A 21598-nucleotide genomic window follows, 5' to 3' on the forward strand; every position below is an offset into this window, starting at 1 on the left:
TCTCTAATAATTGTGTGTGTGTGTGTTTCTTAGGATTTTCTATACACAAGATTATGCCATTTGCAAATAGAGATAGTTTTATTTCTTCCTTTACAATTCAGATGCCTTTGATTTCTTTTTCTTGCCTAATTACTCTGGCTAAAACCTCCTATACAATTTTAATAGAAGTGGCGAAAGTGGAAGTCCTCATCTCTTTCCTGATCTTGGTGGGAAAGTTTTCAGTCTTTAACAATTAAGTTTGATGTTAGCTTTGAGTTTTTCATAGATGTCCTTTATCAGAGTGAGAAAGTTCTCTTCTATTTCTAGTTTGTTCAGTGATTTTTATCATAAAACGTTGCTTTGTTAAATTCTTTCTCTGCATATATTGAGACGATCCTGTGAGTTTTGTCCTGTGTTATATTAATATGATGTATTATATTGATTGAATTTTGTATATTAAACCAACCTGGCATTCCTGGGCTAAATCCCATTAGTCATCATGTAGAATCCTTTTCTTATGTTGCTGGATTCGGTTTGCTAGTATTTTCTTGAGGATTTTTGCTTTTATATTAATAAGGAATATTTTTCTGTAGTTTTTCTTTCTTGTGATGTCTTTGGTTGTGGTATAAGGGTAATAATGGTCTCATAGAATGAGTTGGGAAGTGTTACATCTTCTACTATTTTTTGGAAATGTTTGTGAGGGTGGGTGTTAATTTCTCTTTAAGTATTTGGTGGAATTCACCAGTGAAGCCGTCTGGGCCTGTGCTATTCTTGTGAGAATTTTTCTTTAACTAATTCAATCTCTTTATTTGTTATAGGCCTATTCAGATTTTCTATTTCTTCTTGCATTAGTTTCAGTACTTTATGTCTTTCTAAGAATTTGTCCATTTCATCTAGATTATCTCATTTGTTGACATACAAATATTCATAGTATTCTCATAATCCTTTCTATTTCTGTAAGGTCAATAGCAATATTTCCTCTTTTATTTCTGATTTTAGTAATTTGAATAATCTCTCTATTTCCTGGTCAGTCTAGCTAAAGGTTAGTCAACTACATTGATCTTTTCAAAAAATCAACTTTTGGTTTTGTTGATTTTCTCTTTTAATTTTCTATTGTCTATTTCATTTATTTCTGCTCTAATCTTTGTTATTTCTCTCCTTCTGCTTTATTTGATTTAGTTTGCTCTTCTTTTTCTGGTTCTTCAAGATGGAAGACTAGGTTATTGATTTGAGATCATTTGTTTTTCTTGATATAGGCAATTACAGCTATATATTTCCCTCTAAGCACCGTTTTAGCTCCACCCCATAAGTTTTGGTATGTTGCAGAACTGTTTTTATGAGCCATAAATTGGTGCCCTTTTCAGGAGCTAGTTATCAAGAAATAAAGATTCAAGGGGCTTATGTTTAGACTGGCAGCAATATTGCCACTCATGTAATCTAATATTGTCACTCAAGAAACCTGCACATTTAAAACTGATCAGTACTCAATTATCCAGATTAATATTCCATTCACATGAAAATTCCTACCGTCCTACAGTCCATACTGCTACTGTCTTCTAAATACAGAGAAGTAGATAGGGGAAAGAGTTTGACAAGTATCTCCACTTCTAGAGTCAGCTAAAACTTTTTTTGATGCTTCATTCCATTTTAGAACATTCAAATGGATTAGACAATGTTGATTAAGTATTCTGTGATAAGGGTAGACATATCTCTTTTTATTTTATGTATATACTTTCCTCACAAATCCCTCAACTTTACTGTCTTCTGTCCTGGCTCACATCACTTGAGGAAATAGCATAAAACACCTGACTTGTGTTCTAAGAGGTATTTGTATTCATCTTCTTAGGAAAAAATGGCTTTTGAAAGATCCAATTGTTTTTCAAAATACCCAGAAAAATCCTGACAAGATATACTAAAAACAAAGCAATCAAAATTGAAGGTGCTAAGACTGCTTTATTTCAAAGTGCTTGTTTACTCATAATACTGAAAACTGGGCCTTTCTCTAAATCAGTTTTATTAGCTACAAGTCACGGTGGCAGTTTTAAAACACTAGGAAAATTACTTATAAGAATATTCTAACAGCCACATGGGTCATTGTCTTTATATTTAACTGAAAAAAAATGTGCAGAAAAATCTACCAGTCATTTTTTGATTCATCACTCCCACTGGACTTCTGAGACTCTCCTCTTGAATATCCAATAATGGCTTGGAAACATTTTTCTTTTCCACTGTGGCTTGACTTATTGTGAGGTTTCACATTTTTAATGGGCTTTGTCTTTTTCTTTATTCTCAATAGCACTCACATTTTTGGCCATGACTTACCTATTATTTTGTAAGAATTCACTTGGTTTTCATTCTCTCTACATAGCCTCTTTTATATACTAAGAAATTTGATCAATTAGAATATCAGTTTCAAAATTTATGAAACCTGGAATTTTTTCTTGCTTAGTCTTTTCTTTCTAGCAACTGGCTAGTTTTTTAAGTTTTAGTAATCCATAAATCAGAAGGAAAATGTATACTTTCATTTCTCTCATTGAGTCCAATTTGGCTCTCAGAACTAGGCCTCTTTCCCATAGAAATCAAACTCAGACTTTTAATTTCCTTTACCTCATTCCTTGACCCAATTCAAAACAAAATTGTAGTCTTTTAAGTCCTACTTGTTATATCTAATATTTGACCTGAAGATAATATAAAGAAGCTTTTTTCCAAGCAAAAATAGACACAAGGACCTATATCTTGCACTGGAATTTAAATTTTTGATTCATTAATCCTTTACAACTTCTTCGGTTCTTATGTCTGACCCTAAACCCTTTTGACACTATTTACCTAGACTTCCTTGCAATATATGTCTGGAGATTACAAATGGTGGAAAGCCAAACAATCCTGATCTTTTTAAGAACAAGGGAACCTCTTTTTTTTTTTTTTTTTGTTTTTTTGTGAGGAAGATCAGCCCTGAGCTAACATCCGTGCTAATCCTCCTCTTTTTGCTGAGGAAGACCGGCTCTGAGCTAACATCTATTGCCAATCCTCCTCCTTTTTTTCCCCAAAGCCCCCCAGTAGATAGTTGTACATCATAGTCGCACATCCTTCTAGTTGCTCTATGTGGGACACGGCCTCAGCATGGCCGGAGAAGCGGTGCGTCGGTGCGTGCCCGGGATCCGAACCCGGGCCGCCAGCAGCGGAGCGCGCGCACTCAACCGCCAAGCCACCGGGCCGGCCCGACACCTCTTTTTTTTAACTCACAAATCATGCATTGTTTAATGTTCTTGTTATCTGTCTCAAGGAAAGAAATAGAGATGAACCAGTTCATAAACAATTTTTTGCTTCTGTTAAGTCCAATTAAGGATCATAGAGCTAAAGGCAGGCCAAGTAATGAAGTGTTATTAAAAACTATCTCCCTAATTTGCAAGATACACCCAAATGAATATTCCAAGGCTTTCTCTTATTACCTTCCAAATAACCAAAAATACTCAGACTCTTATACTTATATTGAAATGTCAGCAATTCTAAATCATGAGAAATTTAAATGGAACTTTCAAACAAAAAGAGACCTTAGAGATCTAATCAAACACTTTTAAATGAATAAATGGAGGTGCAGAAGGCCCAAGACTTGTCAAGGTCTGGTAGATATCTGATTCCAACACAAGTCGCTAAATCCTAGCCGCTTTTTTCCTCACTAAGCTTCCTGTTGTACAATGAAGTGTCTCTTAACCTTAGAACATGTTTCACAGGTAAGAAAGCATGAAGACATAATGAGGAAAATAACTCCAATGAAACTTTTAGCTACTAGGTCACAGGTTTTATGAATTTTGCTAGGATGAAAATGCTCAACAAAGATAAATACAATACTCTTGAAATCACAGTTATTTCTAACTATGAGTAAAATATGTTTTAAGGAATCTTTAATCTTATTTCTTAATATTTAATAGACACTTTTCAAAGTTGACTAAACTTAAAATTAGGTGGGTCAGCCTTCTGATTCCTTGCCTACCTCTGTTTTTCTGAAATAAAAATTATAAAAATCTTTCCCATTACCTGAAATAGAACAACTCAAATATTGTCTAGCGTTAACTGTAACTCCATAATTATGCACTATCTATAGTGTTCATGTGTGATACGGTATGTATCTTTTTTTTTCCAAGTCGACAGTTCTCCATTGGTAGGCCTGTTTCCATTAAAAGTAAAATATCTATTATTCTGAGGCTTGTACTGAGGGAAGCACATTTTAGAAAAATTATTTTTCCCCACAATAGTTCCACAATTTTGCCTGACTACTATTTTGGCTTAAACTTGGAACCACAAGATTAAAGTCTAATGTTTATAGTCCTTTCATTTCAATTTTATTTCTCTGGACTGTCCATAATCCCTTCTAATCATTTCAGCTATGGTAATTTTACCAACTATGATAATGCCTGCTCCAACATGCAGATTTGATGTGCGTAGCTATGTTATTCCTCTGGTTTGGCACATTTGTATCTTACCATCAAGCCTGAGTTTTCTCAGTAGGCCTTCTTTTAGCCTTGTAGTCATTAACTTGAAGTACTACTTCTTGCTGAAATGTTAGTTCTGTCCAAACAGTCCACTATAATCCTCCTGCTCTATGCGTTATTATTCTTGTCAGAGAGAAAATTTAAAATATGAACAAAACAAACCTCCATTTTCCTCTGCCTTTCAACTTTATATCTAAGAGAAAGCGTAAGCGTGGTTTCATAATATTAAGTAGTATTTCTTATAAAGATACACGTTTTTAAATATCCTAAACCAAGACCTATCCAATAAGTAAAAGCATGCTGGATATTTCTAAATCAAAAACAGGGTAAAACCTCTTCTAGAAGAACATTTATAAGCCAAGAGGCTCAACAAAATATCTGAGATTCAACTTAGGAAATAAAAGTCAAAAATCAAATTATCAGCAGAAAAACAATAGAAGCATGTAAGCTTCATGTTTCTATAAAGACTTTGAGACATTCGAAATACTAATAGCAACTGCTGTTCGAGTGGCTTATAAGTTCAAAGAAATATATTTCACAAGCTACTAGAGCCTTTTAACTCATTTTGCAGAATTCCTAAATGAACTGTCAGGCTCGTCACTGCAGAGAAGTTGTAGAATGACTCTGAGGAGAGAGGCAGAAGGGTCTGAAAATGGACGACTGAGGATTTCCCAGGTTGCTCTTCTCTCACTCTTCTCATGGGATTCAAAGTAGTAAAGCTGCCCTGAAATTCACGTGTCATTTTCAAATGCCAGTGTGACCCACTGCATCTGATATCTTTCCTGGTTATAGAATTCTGGGGACCTAGCCCAATCAGCACCCAGAAAACATGACATTAGACTATAGTCTATGTCTCAGGGCCACACATTTGGCAAGAAGCTCAAAATCCAGGAGCTTTAAAGGCCATTCTGGAGTGTTACACAGATTCAAAATATTTCTGAGAGGCTTCGGGTCAAATCAGGAGAAATTAAACACTGTCAAGATGATAAAGTAATTCAAATCTGTAAAAAATCCTTGAATGCAATCATTCATAAAATGACAATGAAATAAAATGCGTCTAGTATTTTCTAGATATCATCTCCAAATGAAGACATATATTCATATAATAATAAATGATCAATAATAACTATACAGTAGTTTCTCTTAATCTGCCTCAATTCTTTTGAATTTGTACAAGAAGAACATTTCGGAATCAAAATCATTTTTAATGATTGAGCAGCTAAACAAGCTTTAACAAAGGCCGTTGCCATTTAGATGAAAAAAATCCAGAAGCCCTTCAGGACTAATTAGGTAACATCAACCCTCGATCCTCCCTAATGAGGCATTTGTAAGTCTTAGACCTATTTAACTTCCTAAACTTGAAAGCTACATAGATCTGTCAGAGTTCTTTCTTTAAATTGAAATAATATTTTGTATTTTGCCCTTAAAGTGTTAAGAAATGTTCCTGGCATTAAAAATTCAGTGTCAGTGTAAGTTAACAAGGAACTTTATGAAAAAACCTAAAGCAGTTCTCCAACTCACAGAAGACAAGAGTAGCCTATGAAGATTCAGGGCAGTGTTTTAATAATTCATCCTTCTATTGTGTACCTTGTTAATTATTGGACTCCAAAAGTCCAAGTCCATTTCTAGACCACATTCATTCAACTACATGTTCTTCATCCTGTTTTCACAAAGTGGTTCAAAGTCCATGTAATTTTTAAGTGATTATAATATATGTGGAAAGATGTGGTCACTTGTAATCCATCCTGTGCCTGCATAATACTAACCACCTGGAAGTGAATCAAAGCTTGGGTTACCACTGCTCTATTCTCACCATGACTGATCAGTTTGGTAGTATGCTCATTTTTACCCTGAAGAAAGCAATATGTATGAAATCAGAGAACCATGTTAAGGAATAAACATTTGTTTTGAATTCTTTAATCAGAAAATGCTAAAATTTCATAATAACAAATACGAATATTCCATTTTAAGAGCTAAAGCAAAATCTACATGTGGGATTTGTTATAAAAGATTTTCAGTGTTTTCTGTGTATACATTTCTATGAACGAGACAAAACAGTAGGTTATCTTTAAGTAAAAGTAACTGAAAAGGCCCTGTGCTCAGGCCTACTCTATGAAGGCCTAGGTAGATCTCGAATGCCTTTTAAGATCATGTCACAATGCTACATATTAACTTAGCATCATTTAAATTTAAAAATTTGAGGAATTGACCTTTAATATGCTTTTTCTCTTCTTTCTCCCTCATGAAAATCATTGTTATCATTAAGAATTAACCAAGCCGTCCTTTCAAGAAAATAAAGAAATACTTATAGACACTTTTCTCAGATACATGCTTTGGACAGGAAAATCACTTCTTTAAACCAAGATTTCAAACTTTTTAAAGTAACAAAACTTTATCTTGTGCCTTATTTTTGCAAAATCTCCACCTGAAGAGTGGAGATGTATATACTAATTGTGCCAAAGTCAATTAAAACTGGTTTTAGTTTTTTAAATATAATTATTTAGCATTTGAAGTTGTTAAAGATTATGTGCAATGGATTTTTTCGTCTCATACGGTTTGTGGTCTTTAGTCATGTGTGCTAAAAAGTCCAATTGTTACCCGTTGCCTTCTGCACACTAGGATTGCATAAAGTGTTTAGTTTGATTTAAATTACAGAAAATGTTTTCAAAGCCTGTGTTTTCTGTGCCTCTGTTTTAGACTACATATGAAGAATACTGACTTAAACAAATATTATGTCCTTCTCCTTAGGGAAGAATATTATTTGGTATCTAATGAAAGTTCAATATAGGCTAGCACACAGTCAACTTTTATTTTCTAAGTAAAAATTTAGAAATCAATATTAAAAGTTTTTGCATTGGGAACTATAAAAACAATAATGGCAGCAATGAAGGTATAGAGTAGTGCTGGTTTATTTTCATATTTAGGTGCTAAAATTTGGAGGTGAAGTCCCAAGGAGGAGCAACTAGGAATGGTCCTACTTTGTACTTAACCTTGTATAGTGCAAGACACTCACAAGCGTGGGAAGACCACGTAAATAGCACCATAAAATAGAGAAAAATTTAAATACTGGGCATTAATTGATAAATCTAGTAAATAACAACATTACTATTACTATGATAGCACTTTTTACGCCCAATCCATACTCACTTCTTCCCTACCCTCACTATACTTCCAGGCTAGGAGAGTAAAGAGAAGTTGTCTGTGTTCAGGATGAAGAGTGAGCTACAATTGTCTCAACAAGCTTGAAGCCGTATAAATTGTCAGGTTCCAAAAGAGGCTCAGAAAATAAGAACTTGGCTTTGATTTTTAAAAAGAAAAAAGTGTGAAATAAAGCACAATCAAGCAGAGGGAGCAGGTCAGATGAAGAACTTTCTGAGATCCCCTAAAGCAATGGGATTCAGCAAGAGGGACCGTTTACAGTAAGCCCATGGCTGAGGGTCTGGATGGGAGGATAAGTTAGGATGCTGACTCCAAAAATTTCCTAATAGTTTTTCCATCTTAACATGTACCTGCAGGAGTTTTACATAAATTTTCTCTTTAAAAAGTAGTAAAATGGAAGTAGCCCTATCTTATATTAAAACATACCATAAAGCTACTATAATTAAAAGAGTTGGATGTTGATGTAAGAAGAGATACAATCAATAAAACAGAAGAACTACTATAAATACTTAATATTAATTTTAATAATATATTACGTAATATACAGAGGTCAAATGAACAAGGAAAGAAAAGAACTTTCAATAAATGGCTCTGAGACAATTGGCTATTTTGGGGAAAAATCATTTTAGATCACGTTCTCATATCAAAAAACAAAATTTCAAGTCATAAAAATTATGTTAAGGGTCAGCCCCGGTGGTCTAGTGGTTAAGTTTTGTGTGCTCCACTTCGGCGGCCCGAGTTCAGTTCCCAGGCACAGATCTACACCACTCGTCTGTCAGTAGCCATGCTGTGATGGTGGCCCTCATACAAAATAGAGGAAGATTGGCAACAGTTGTTAGCTCAGGATGAGTCTTCCTCAGCAAAAAAATAAATAAAAATAAAAATTATGTTAAAATGCTAGGAGAAAATCATGACTTTTTACTAACCCTGAACAGGAAGGACACTCTAAGTTTAAGTCAGTGGGAGAAATCATAAAGGAGAAATATATTTGACTCTATGGGAAGGTCAAATTTTAGTGTGTAAGAAATAGCAAAAAAAAAGTATGGTGAATTAATTCTTTGAAAGGATTGAAATATTGTCTTGAAACACAGAGCAGGTTAAGAATTCTTCCAAAAGCTGACAGCTTCACTTTTTTCATGTCACCAAACTTGCCCTCTGGTTGCTCGGAGATAAGAGTTCTATTTCCCTATTTATGACTCCCAATTCTTTCCACTGATAGAGAATGCACAAATCAAAATAGTAATTTAGAGATATAACTCAATTAGGTACTAGCATAATAAAATCTCTTTTTAGAAAAATATTGTATAAGCTGCTCTTTTAGCTTATACAGTCAGTTTTCATTTGATACTGTCTATTAAAATACAAATTGTGCAAATAGCAATAACTATTGTAACAGTTCACATCCCCAAGTCAGGAGCCTTGAAATTCCCAGCAGGAATCATTTTGGTTTTTATTTGTCTTCCTTAGGGAAGAACACCTTTTGTATTCTGTATTTTGTATATATGTTTTGTATTTATACTTATATATTAATATTATTTGTTATATATAATTATATATATATTTAAGAAAAAAATCCTTTTTTTAAATACTAAAGAGATTTTTATGTATTAGGAAAATATTGTTCTTTTCGCCTAGACCTTTGCTACGTGAAGATCAAATTAAGGGTGCCGACCTGACATTGCTCTATAAAGGTACATTAATTTAACACACGCTAGGCTAAAGGTAGTCAAAGCAATCTTCATAATTAATGATGCTTTGCTTTTACTTTTACCTGGATTTCAGGTCCAGAGTGTGATTAGACTTCAGATTTATGAGACAGTTTGATTAGCAACAGTTCTAGGAATTGATGGGTCTATAATAAGAATGATCACTAATGAAGCATGAAACTATGTGGCAGGCACTATGCTTAAGAGTTAACTGAACTTTTTTCAACAAGAAAATAATTTTTTAAATTTAAAGCATTATTTTTTGCCATTATATATATATATATTTTTAATTGAGGTCATATTGGTTTATAACATTATATAAATTTCAGGTCTACGTCATTATATTTTGACATCTGTATAGACTACATCCTGTTCACCACCAAAAGTCTAGTTTCCATCCATCGCCTATAAATGTCCCTCTTCACCCCTTTTGCCCTCCCCCTACTCCCCTTCCCCTTTGGTAACCATCAATCTGTCCCCTCTATCTACGTGTTTGGTTGTTGTTGTTCTTGTTGTTGTTTTATCCAGCTATTCCACCTCTGGGTATTTATCCAAAGAACACAAAAACACTAATTCGTAAAGATACATGCACCCCTGTGTTCACTGCAGCCTTATTTACAATAGCCAAGACTTGGAAACAACCTAAGTACCCATAGATAGATGAATGAAGAAGATGTGCTACCTATGTGCAATGGAATACTACTCAGCCATGAAAAAAGTTGAAATCTTGCCATTTGTGACAACATGGATGGACCTTGAGGGTATTATTCTAAGTGAAATAAGTTAGATGAAGAAAACAGATACTGTATGATTTCACTCATATGTGAAAGGTGAAAAAAGTTAACTTCATTTTTAATCTCTACCATAATTTTATGAGTTATGGACTCTCGTTGTCAGTGTGTTAGAGACGAGGAAACTGAAAGCTTAGCATGGTAAAGCAATTTGCCCAGATTTACATAAGTAACAAATGGTGAAGCTGAATCTAACTCCAGAACTGAGTGCTTAACTACTATTTTATTTCAGACACCCTCCTCCACCATACATTGACCTCAAATAATGGAAGCCTAATATTTTTATGAAAATTATATTTAAAACCTTTCCCATGATGCTAAATTGTAAAATAGAAAGGACAAATGCAGTCTATTTCAACATGTTTTCTAAATTACATTCAATCAGTTGCTAGATGTGAAAATATCTAAATAAGGACACAAATTTGTAGATTTAGTCTATATACTGGGGTCAAATTTTGGAGGATTTTTTTTTTTTTTGAGGAAGATCAGCCCTGAGCTAACATCCATGCTAATCCTTGGAGGATATTTTAAAAACCATTTAATTTCAGGGAAATTAAAGATCATTTGGGATTTTGTGATTATTCTTTTATGCAATTACCAGGAAATTTTCTATGAATATGTGACGTTTAAGTATTAAGAATTACTCTTCCTGACTTTCATTCATAGGACTTTGATCTTAAGCTAAGAAATCCCATATATAATTTCCAGTGTAGTACACCATGGTATCTCATATGATGATTTCACATAGGTAACAAACAGCAGGATATTAGCCCTTTAGAAATAAATATTTGTTTTTACTCAGGAAAACAAACTTCTTCTTTTAATAAAAAACAAAGAAAGTGATTCCCAAACACAAAGAATTTGTTTTAAAAACCACTGTGTATCAGCAGAAATATTGTCCCTACACGTCTATTAACTGATGCCAGCATGCTTTTTTAGCAGTTACCACCCCTTCCTGTTAGAATTCTTATTTTTGGATGAGTGATCAATTGTTTCAAGTGGATTTTCCCCAGCAAGCTATAGGTTCACCCCAGCTGCAAAAATTTTCTAAACTCCGAGCAAAGGCTCCATAGGCGAAATCAGGGTATGATCTTTCAAACACAAACAGTGTAACTCTGTAGGAGTCTACTCAGGAATTTGAGAAGAGAACTTTGTAAGAGAGGTAGGTTTGTAGCCTTTATGGCTATTTGCAAACCTGACCCAAAAAAATGATTAAAATCCATATATAAATGACCATACTTAACTCTTGTATAGGACGTCTGATGTACTAAGTTTATTTAATTTACCAACGTTTCTCCTATACTAAATACATATTACTAGCTATACTAAAAAGAAATTAAGTCAGAAGCTTGGAACAATTTTTTCAGGGGACACCAAATGTTAGTGTCAAGCTTCTAGTCTTCTAACCCAAAGTCAATAATACTGAGGGTATCCCTGTCAGCAAATATTGACAAAACACAGATTTCCCCCAAGAGATTGGATTTATTCCCTGTCTTATTTTCTAAAAGGAACTGGAGTTGAATGTGTAGAAATATGAACAGAGTTGAAAAGATAAGAAACAATTTGACATATGTTTGCATAATTATCATCCCCTCAGAGAAGTGTGATGGATATGAAACCAAATTTATTGCCCTTGCCCTTGTCAGATTCTGCAAGGATATATCCAGTTGCTAAACTACCAGAAAATTCGAGTTGGAGTGGATCTTGTAGCCTGAACATGACTCAAAAGGGCTCTACATCAAGATAATATCAACATCAGGATTCCATTGCTCTCCATTTATAACAATCATGCTACAAAGTAAGTAAAAAATCCTACCTCCCTCTTACAAATGTCTCACATTTTCCCTCAGCCAAAGGCCCTTCTTTTATTCCATTGGTCTATCACAAAAGCAAATCCTGTATTGCAAAATGAAACTTCGTTGCACAAATGGGGTTACCTTCAGTGGCAGAGACTTTCAGTTATCTTCCAGTTTCCTGTCTCTCTTCCTTCCTTTTAGGAACATTCTTCTCCTTAAGATGTGATCACTCAACCAGAGAATATATTTCTCAGCATCCCTTGCAGCTATGTGTGACCACATAAATGCTTTTTTGTTAATGGTATTTAAGCAAGAGTAATGTGTGCAATTTCAGCCTTTTATCTTTAAAGATTTTATTTATTTATTTTTCCCCCAAAGCCCCAGTACATAGTTGTCTGTCATAGCTGCACATCCTTCTAGTTGCTGTATGTGGGACGCGGCCTCAGCACAGCCGGAGGAGTGGTGCCTCTGTGCGCACCCGGGATCTGAACCCGGGCCGCCGGCAGCGGAGCGCACGCACTTAACCGCTAAGCCACGGGGCCGGCCCCTCAGCCTTTTATCTTTAAAAGAGAAAATCGCTTGCCTTCTACTTCTCTTTTCCACGTCTCACAGTCTAGAAATCAAATGATGGTGAGCCAGTGTCCACTAGGCAATCAAGGACAACTTTAAGGAATAACTGAGCAACAATATAGAAAGAACCTGGGGTCCTGAACAACTCAGCAGCCTCCTGCTGTTAGTTACATTAAATATCTGTCTTGTTCGAGCCACTGTGTTTTGGGATTTTTTTGTCACAGCCTCTTGCCTGTATCCCAAGAATACAAACAATTATTCAAATTAGAACTCCTTTCACTTCATTTCAACTACTTTTATGTGTTGAAACAGTGCTGCTGGTGATAGTTTTGCCCAGGTATGTAGCAAAAACTATTATGGCGTCAGTGTTTTCGTATTTTGGGACAAACAAAAACTATTTTGTAGTATATCCCTGAGCCACTGGGCTTAAACAACCTTGGGCCATCCAGGCTGCTACTATTTAGGTCCAGGACATTTGTTTTTAATCATTTCATTATACTATCAACATTATTTGAAGTTTTTCTTTGCCATGTTCTTGCATTGAATCTTATTTCTGCCTTTTGATTATTATCATAGAACGTTTATTTGTGTGTCTGTTTATTATCCTCTCTCTATATGTGTCTGACCAAGGGCAATCTGGCAATAGTATTATTTCACTGATATTCACTAAATTTCCTGACATTTGACAGACCCTCCCAAGCTCTCCCCTTGGAGTAATGCTGGATATACAAGACCTACTGTGGCAATGTTGCTGCAGGTGTCAGCCTGAGTTACTGTAGCCCCAGTATCCACACATTTCCATCACTGATGTAAGCTTTGTTGCTAACGTTCTACAACCCGGATTTTTTGGAAACAAGGAGATCACTCTTCTCTTTTGTCCTTTAATCCTTTTTTTTTTTTTTTTTTTTAAAAGGCAAACGTTAAATTCTCAATGATATGGTACACAATTGCTTTGAAAAATGCTTACATAATATCTGTGATTTCCAATCTTTCTTACAGCTAGGAAAAAAACTGCTTTTTCTTTCATCTTTGGCCTCACAAATCAGAGTATTTTCAAAGGGAAAAGAACCCTAAGGACTGTATTTTCCAGGAGTTTTTAAACTATGTTGCAGGCACCCTACAACTCCAGAGAAGTAGCTTAGAATATTCCTGAAGTTGGAGGAGGGCTGCTGAGTGGGAGGTACAGGGTCTCCCCACTCTGCTTTGAATGGAGCAGCTTTTCTTTCGCTTTTTGTGCATGTTAGGGTTCAGTTTGAGATTTTGTTTTTTAAATGAGTCTCCTAATATCTGAAAAGCACTGATCTAGTCCAAAGCAGATGAGGGAATTAAGAGCTCAAGAGAGTAAGATTTACCTGTGAGGAGAGAGCTGATTGGTGGGGAAGGTAAGATGGGATCCTAGTCTTTTGACATCTGGTCCAGAATTTTTATACCCAAGCTACAGAGATTATTTAATAAAATGTGGGCACCCAACCACTCACAGTTAAGATGACATAGCTACTCTGGTGCTCATGTGACTATAGGAGTTTCAACATCAATTTCAAATTTCTCTATAATTTCCATTTGGCTTATAGTTCAGAATAGTGTGAAATGTTTTAATTTCTGTATCCAACACTTAAGATATTAGTATTAATATTTTTCCACTTTAGAAAAAGCAACTTTTTTAATCAAAAAGGAAATTATGACTGATTACTCTAAAAAAATAAAAATAAAAAATTTTCTAAAGAAAGGAAATTATGATGTGGTAGAAAGCACAGGACTGTAAGTTAAGAAACATGATTTCAAATACTCCTCTGCCACCAAAGAAATAGCTTTGTGCCCTTTCTTTGTCATCGTGTCATCTTGACAAGCCTCAAGTTTCTTAGTTGTTAGTCATTAGTCTAAGTAACTTGAAAGCTTCCTTCCAGATCTAAAAATGTAGGATTCTCTCTTGTAGATGAAGTCTGTTCATCTCTAGATCAAAAAGTAAAATGAATAACTAGTCAGTGTATATCTCTCTGCACCGTTTATGTATGCATGCATTAACATATGCCTACAAATCAAAGGATCCATGCTTTTCATTTTATGGTTCTACTTTATGTTTTTCCCATTTTTTAAAATAAATTGTTATTTACATACAATAAATTCACCCTTTAATTGTACAGTTGTGTGAGTTTTAGTGAATATATAGTTACATAATCACCACCAAAATCAAGACATATAGCAATTCCATCATGCCAAAAAATTCCCACGCCCCCTTGTAGTCAACTCCACACACCATCCATATTCCCTACAACTACTGCTCTGTTTTCTGTCACTGTAGGTTCCCCTTTGCTTTTTTATCTATTTTTTTAAATCTTGAGCCTTCTTACTTTCTTAGTTTTATCTATAGCTCTAAAAGTTTAATCATATACACTGCACCTACTCTGATGGGTGCCTTATATTTTGTTTAATTTTAACAACATCTCTGTGATGCAGGCACCACTGCACCTATTTTATATACGAGGAAACTGAGACTCATAACAAGAGACAATTTTCCAGGGTCGCATAGCTAGTAACCAATGGAGCTCGGTTCCCTAATGACCACAGTACCACAATGCAGCCACTGCTTCAGCCTGCTTCCAGATTTCTTTGATGTTGAGAGCAAAATAAACTTCTATTTCTTTGAGCCTCTGTTATTTTGAGTTTTCTGTTTTATGAAGCTAAATCTAACCTCATTTCTTTTGGATCCTCCTTTTTGGAACATTGGATACACTCTGCTTATCTCTACAGCAAGCTTACCAGACCCAGGGAGACATCATAGTTTAATTTATGGGGTTACATTTTGGAGCCATGATTGTAGCCACAGGTCAAAGTACATTCTCAAATTCACATTTTTAAAATCTTCATCCATCGGAATCTAAATCTATATTTCCATTTGTTCCAAACCCAGAGGAGGACAAGGATGATATTTATTGGAGCTCCTATATCACAACTTTTCTTTTCATTTCTAATTTGCCAGTTGATTGCCCGTTCTGCGATTCAACTTGTGTTATGTATAATTAAAAAAAAAAAAGAAACTGCTTAGTCTTGATTTTAGCATGCACATTAAAAGTACATTTTATGCCGTACTCACATACACAGAAGTGAGTTTGCTCTAGCAAAGGTAACCCTGATGCTCAAATATGACAAATCCACTTCACACTCACATATGCAAGATCCACAGGCCAACATCTCTCCCTTTTAATCCCCTAAAAATATCACGTACAGTAGAACACAGCTCTGAACCAGCTTTCTTAATCTTAAGGCTATTGACATAAGAAAAATAACGTCTACTATAGCAAAGAAGGCTAGGATGGGCTATGAATAAAAAAGGTACTAACGTGGGGAAGAACTAAACCCTGCATTTTAAAACATTGTGCATTCACGTGTGCACTTGTGTTAAAGAAACAATCTGATGAAAGTTCACAAATATTTACTTCACATTGAAACATGCATGAATATTTTTATAAGATATAGGAACAATACAATTAAAACATCAAACCATTACATGAACAGTACATAAGCAAGTTACTTGAATGAATGGGTTAAAAAAAAATAAGGGAAATTGTTGTTTTTTTAGCATTGGAATCACTAACTTAAGGAAGGGGAAATAATGTTATCTGGTATTGTTAGATGATAACATAACTAATCTTTTAGAAATGGAAAGGAAGTCATAGTATGCATATTTCTTAGGGAAGAAATTTTTCTCTATTCTCAGTATAAGAAGAATCATACTTTTTGTGACCAGTGGCTTTGTTTTATGGACTTTCTGACTGTTGGACCCAATTATGTTTTCCTCTTTTTTTTCTTGACTGCTGAAGCTTTGGAAATGTTTATGTACCCCTTCCAGCAAACAGATATAAATTCATGACCTATATTTTGTGTTCTAACATCATTCCAGAGGTCATCTTTTCTTCCTAATTTTTTCCTTTTGCTTATTTGAAATCATTCATCTTTTTAAATGTAGATATCCTTGTACTATTTCTTAAATCATTTGTGGAATAACACAAATTCTAAATTAATTAACTAGTAAATTATGCTAATATTGGTATTTTTAGTTACACACTTAAGACACCTAAAGTATTACAGGTATTACAACAGAATGTGAATGATAATTATATTATCATCTGAAATCTATTAGATCAATAATCAAGTATGGTTACAGAGTCCATGGCTGTCAGTGGTATAATTCTATTTAACTCATAGGAAAACAAAGATGTGAGAAAGCAAATAAGTCTAATGGTTCAAAAATCAGAAACCTGATTTTAGTGCACTGTGACTGACTCGAAGTTCAGACTAGCATGTCAGTTGTTCATCAACAGAATGAAAGTTCAAGTTAATCAGCTTTATTGTTTTAAAAGTGTAGACATATTTAAATATAACCATACCCATGTGTTTTGGTTGGTTCAATTTCTTATTACAAATGAACTCAAGAGAAAAATGCATCTGCTATAATGTTTGTGTGGATATATGAATCAGTACAACATTTTACATAGAATAAAATAACAAATCAAAAATGCTTAATGCTGATATAGTTTTCACTGGCAGTGCAGAGGAAAGAGAAGAGAAAACATTTCTTCTTTTCAGAATCCTTTGCCTTTCTTAGGTTCCTAGGCAATTTTGCTCTAAAGCTTTCTTTCTTGCTTGTAAACGTTCAATATCATTAGACTGAAAGAGTGTAACTGGGGAGGTTCCAATTTCTACCTCTTCTAGATCAATTATTACATGTCAGTTGTTTTTTTTTTTTGTTTTTTTTTTTTTTTTTAAAGATTTTATTTATTTATTTTTCCCCCAAAGCCCCAGTACATAGTTGTCTGTCATAGCTGCACATCCTTCCAGTCGCTGCATGTGGGACGCGGCCTCAGCATGGCCGGAGGAGTGGTGCCTCGGTGCGCACCCGGGATCCGAACCCGGGCCGCCGGCAGCAGAGCGCACGCACTTAACCGCTAAGCCACGGGGCCGGCCCATGTCAGTTGTTTTAATGCCCCCTCTCACTTTCAAAAGTGTCCTGATTTGAATGATGAATTATATGGTCACCCTAAATATGATGGATTTCAGTAGCTCTCAAGAATGGTAGAAAACATAAGGCCCTTACTCCCAAATGGTCACGATTCTGTCTCTGGGAGACAAATTAATGATGCAAAAAAGGAGGAGGATCACTCTCTGAAAACTATGGTTAAACATTTTCAAAAACTGTCACTTAAATTATCTAGGCTTAGAACATATTTAGGGATTTATGTAGAAAGTGCATGAAAATAATTCTAATAAGAGTTAACGTTTATTAACTCCCTACTTCTAAGTGTGCCAGAAACTATGCCAAACACTTTTAGATTATCTCATTTATTCCTCAACACAGTCTTGTAAATATTATTACCACTACCTTCATTTTACAGATGGAAAAATTGAAGCTTAAAAAGAATAAGCAATTTACTTAAGGTTACATAGCTAGTAAGTGACAGCGCCAGAATTCAAACCTAAAATTGACACTTTGGCCAGAGGTCTTTACAACTAGCAATATTCGTATCACGAATACATAACGTATCCTCTTGAGGGGTATTATAACATCAGGAAAGCCCTGCCTCACCTGTCCCCACCACTCCCCCCCGCCGCCCCCACAACTATCAGTAATCCCAGAAATTCTATCCGGAGAAAGACGTTCCCTCTGGCTGTGTTTAGTTAGTGGGTGGTGGACATTTTAGGGTTGCCATCCATTGTATTCTTCTCTTCACCTAGTCGAACAATTTCCAATTTAAATTTGCAGATTCATGTGGTTCTGAAGAAACCGACTCCATCTTCTGGCCCAAGAATGAAGCATATGACCTAAGATCAGCCAATTTTGTGTACTCTTTCCTTTGGCCATAAGAGTTGGCCCAAAGATGGGCAAGTGACAAAACCTGAAAGCCTCAATATTTACAGTTAGAATACTGGAACACAGATTCATTTCCATGCTAGGCATGAACAAGAATATGTATAGTCCTGGGAGTTACTGGCATCCATTCAGGAATCAAAGATAGAAGTAACACCAGAATGCAGAGCTGGGAGATGGAAAGAAATTGGGTGCTACGTGGCATTTAATAATACACTGGATCAATCTTCATCTATCTTTGGCTTTTTAGCTATGTGAGTGAGTCAGTTTCAAGTATTGCTTAGAGCCGTTTTTAATTAGGCTTTCTATTACTTGCAACTGAACTCACCTGAATTAATACATAAGGAATAACATTAGTGAATTGAGTCTATGAAGTGGACAGTTCGCTTAGAAAGAGTGATGTTTGTAGAAGTGGGATATGACACATTCCAATTTTACCAAGTTACATTTTTTATAGGTCATTGTGACTTCCCTTGGTGGTGTCAGTTACCTACAAAATCATTTTTAAAAGCTAAATTTCTATATTTTCTTTTAGCTTATAAAGGCCATTTCCATATCTTGTGTCATTCTATCCTCATAACAACAGTAAAAGATGGGTATTATTATTCCTGTTTTATAGATTTTAAAATATCCCAAGATAATAAATCTACCAAGTGGCTAAGAACAAGGATTCAAAGTCAAGTCTTCTGAATCAAATCGTTTTTTTATTTCTGCCACCGCAAGCAGAACTGGATTTCATCTACACATAACATTGAGTGATGGACCTTAGTTCTCTAAGGTAGCTGAAAACAATAGCAAATGCTATCAATGTGCTGATACTTGACAATGTTGCCTGGGAATATAAAAAATAAATGATGTTTATGAAAGAAATATCTACTTAACTATCATTATCCTACCTTTAACACCTAGTAATAGCCTAAGATTCTGCCCTTGAATCATCTTGAAACCGAGGATGAAGGAGTTTCCCTGGATTAGGGTGAAACCGTGCCTGTACCCACAAGGTTCATGTGGAAACAAAGTAACCAAACTTTCTGAGCTCGCCTTGCAGAACAGCAGGAGGACCACTCAGAGAGTAGCTTGCTGACAGCTCCCCACCTGACTAAGCATCACACAGGAGCATTGAGAAGCTAAAACGACCGACTGTAAGCCTCACACATCATAAACTAAAGATCCACCGCAGGCAACACATAGAACCCCCCAAATTTGCACATGGGGCCCGTGAAGAAACATGAAAGACAGTCACCTCTGCGCAGAGGACTCAGAACTTCAGCCCCCCAAGGCCACATGCTCCCCTCCCCATCTTATTCTCACAGTGTGCTTTGGAAGAACGCTTAGAACTGCACGTAGGCAAGCCAATCTGTAATGGGTAAAAACAATAACTTGTTAGCAGAAAATTTATGTCCTCTGCCCAAACTGTTCCTTCTGTCTCAGATAAGGAAGTAACTGACATTTTCTTAGATTCCTCAGGAATGTTGCATTCAGGAGATCCGATACGGAGACACGCCCAACATTCTGCGGTCATGTCACCTGACATTTTCCTCTCCAACCCCATTTGTCTTATATAAGTCATTTCCAAATCAGTTCCCTTTAAGATGGGTTTTTTAGGATGGTAGTCCACCATCTTCTGATTTGCTGGCTTATTGCTTATTAAAGTTCTTTCTCTACCACCGCCTGCATAGCCATTTATCTTGCAGCAAGTAGATGGAGCCCTTGCTTGGTACCAACCTGAGTGGACTTGTGTCTGGTTTTCACCATGTTAATCCACCTCATCAGTGGATTCTTCATGTCCAGAAAGACCTCTTTGATAATCTGTGGGTTTTGCCAGTCTCTGCTATTAAATGGAAACAGCCCAAATTTCCAAATAATAATGATACTAACAATTAAAAAATAGCATTTGATACCTTTCAGCAATTCTATGATAAAGGTATCCTTATTATGATTCATATGTAGATGAGGAGATCAAGGCTTAGAAAGTTTAAGGGACTTTCCCAAGGCCACACACTTACTGTAAGGGAGCTAGGATGCTATCCCAGATTTGTTGGATCCCCAAGACAGTGCCCTTAACTAGCTGTGCTACAATAACACCCCTGCCTTTGTCCATCATTTTTGCCCAACGCATATGTTGTTAGAACTCCATCCTACAAGTACTGGCATGCTGCTCTCTCACTGTCCAGTTCAACACCTCCCATAACCACCATCATGAGAGCATGCCAACTCCAGTTTCTAATATTTCTATTCTTCTCTGCCAAATCAAGATTAACCTTTTTTCTCATGACTTACCCTGAGATTTGTAACAATGGGTGATAATAGGTAATCAGTTAAATTAATCATTGCTAATGGGTTGATATTTAATGTGTAATGTTTTCTCAGAGAAAATAATATTCTAACCATTTAAAATAGATGCTAGAAAATGGTGATAAAGGGGCAATATAAATATTATAAACCAAACTTATGTCAGTGGGGAAGGAGGCATGGGAGTCAGCAGAAGGGCAATATTCTGGGTCAATTGCATTCTGACATCTATAAAAACTATGGCATAAGCCTCTCAGTCCACTGCTATGTGAGTCAGATCTAGCTACTGTCAGTCCACCATTAACTATATGTATGGGAATTGCTCAAGTAGAATAATAAGGACAAAACCTTCAGTGTATTACTCCCAAAAGTATAAGAATAGCAGTATGTTTCCATTGGCCTAAACAAAGAGCTCACTTGTCTGCCCTCACCCCATGAACCATGGACCAGCAGAAGATAAACAACTGTGTGATGCTCTACAGGTTTGCTGAATTTGCAAGAAAATAACCAAGGCCAAGTGAAGAAAATCTATAAGATTAAACATTTAGAATGAATGGTCAGTAAAATCTCAAGTTGTATGCTATAGGATAATGTTGTAAATCATTTTTAGATTTCACCTGCTTTCCAAAAATTTTATTCAGACCATAATATTTTTAGCGTCCTGTCCTCATCTCTCAAAACATTTTTATCCCTCAGAGGTGATCTCTCCACTTCTGTCACTGGTTCTCAAATCACTAAGCCAAGAGACCATACCTTATAGCTATAAGAATACATTACCCAGACAACTGGAAGAAAAGCAAAATTATTCCATTTATTTTATTGCCATCCCTCAGTCATTTTTGGCCTATAGCCTGATTTCCACTGGCTTTTTAATGAGATTTGCATCTCTGCAAATTTGTGCTTATTTTCATGAGAATGCAATTTCTCATATCCACTTGTCTGCAAGCCATTC

This window comes from Ceratotherium simum, chromosome 19 (genome assembly GCF_057802395.1).
Source record: "Ceratotherium simum simum isolate JZ-2026a chromosome 19, ASM5780239v1, whole genome shotgun sequence".
Lineage (NCBI taxonomy): Eukaryota > Metazoa > Chordata > Mammalia > Perissodactyla > Rhinocerotidae > Ceratotherium > Ceratotherium simum.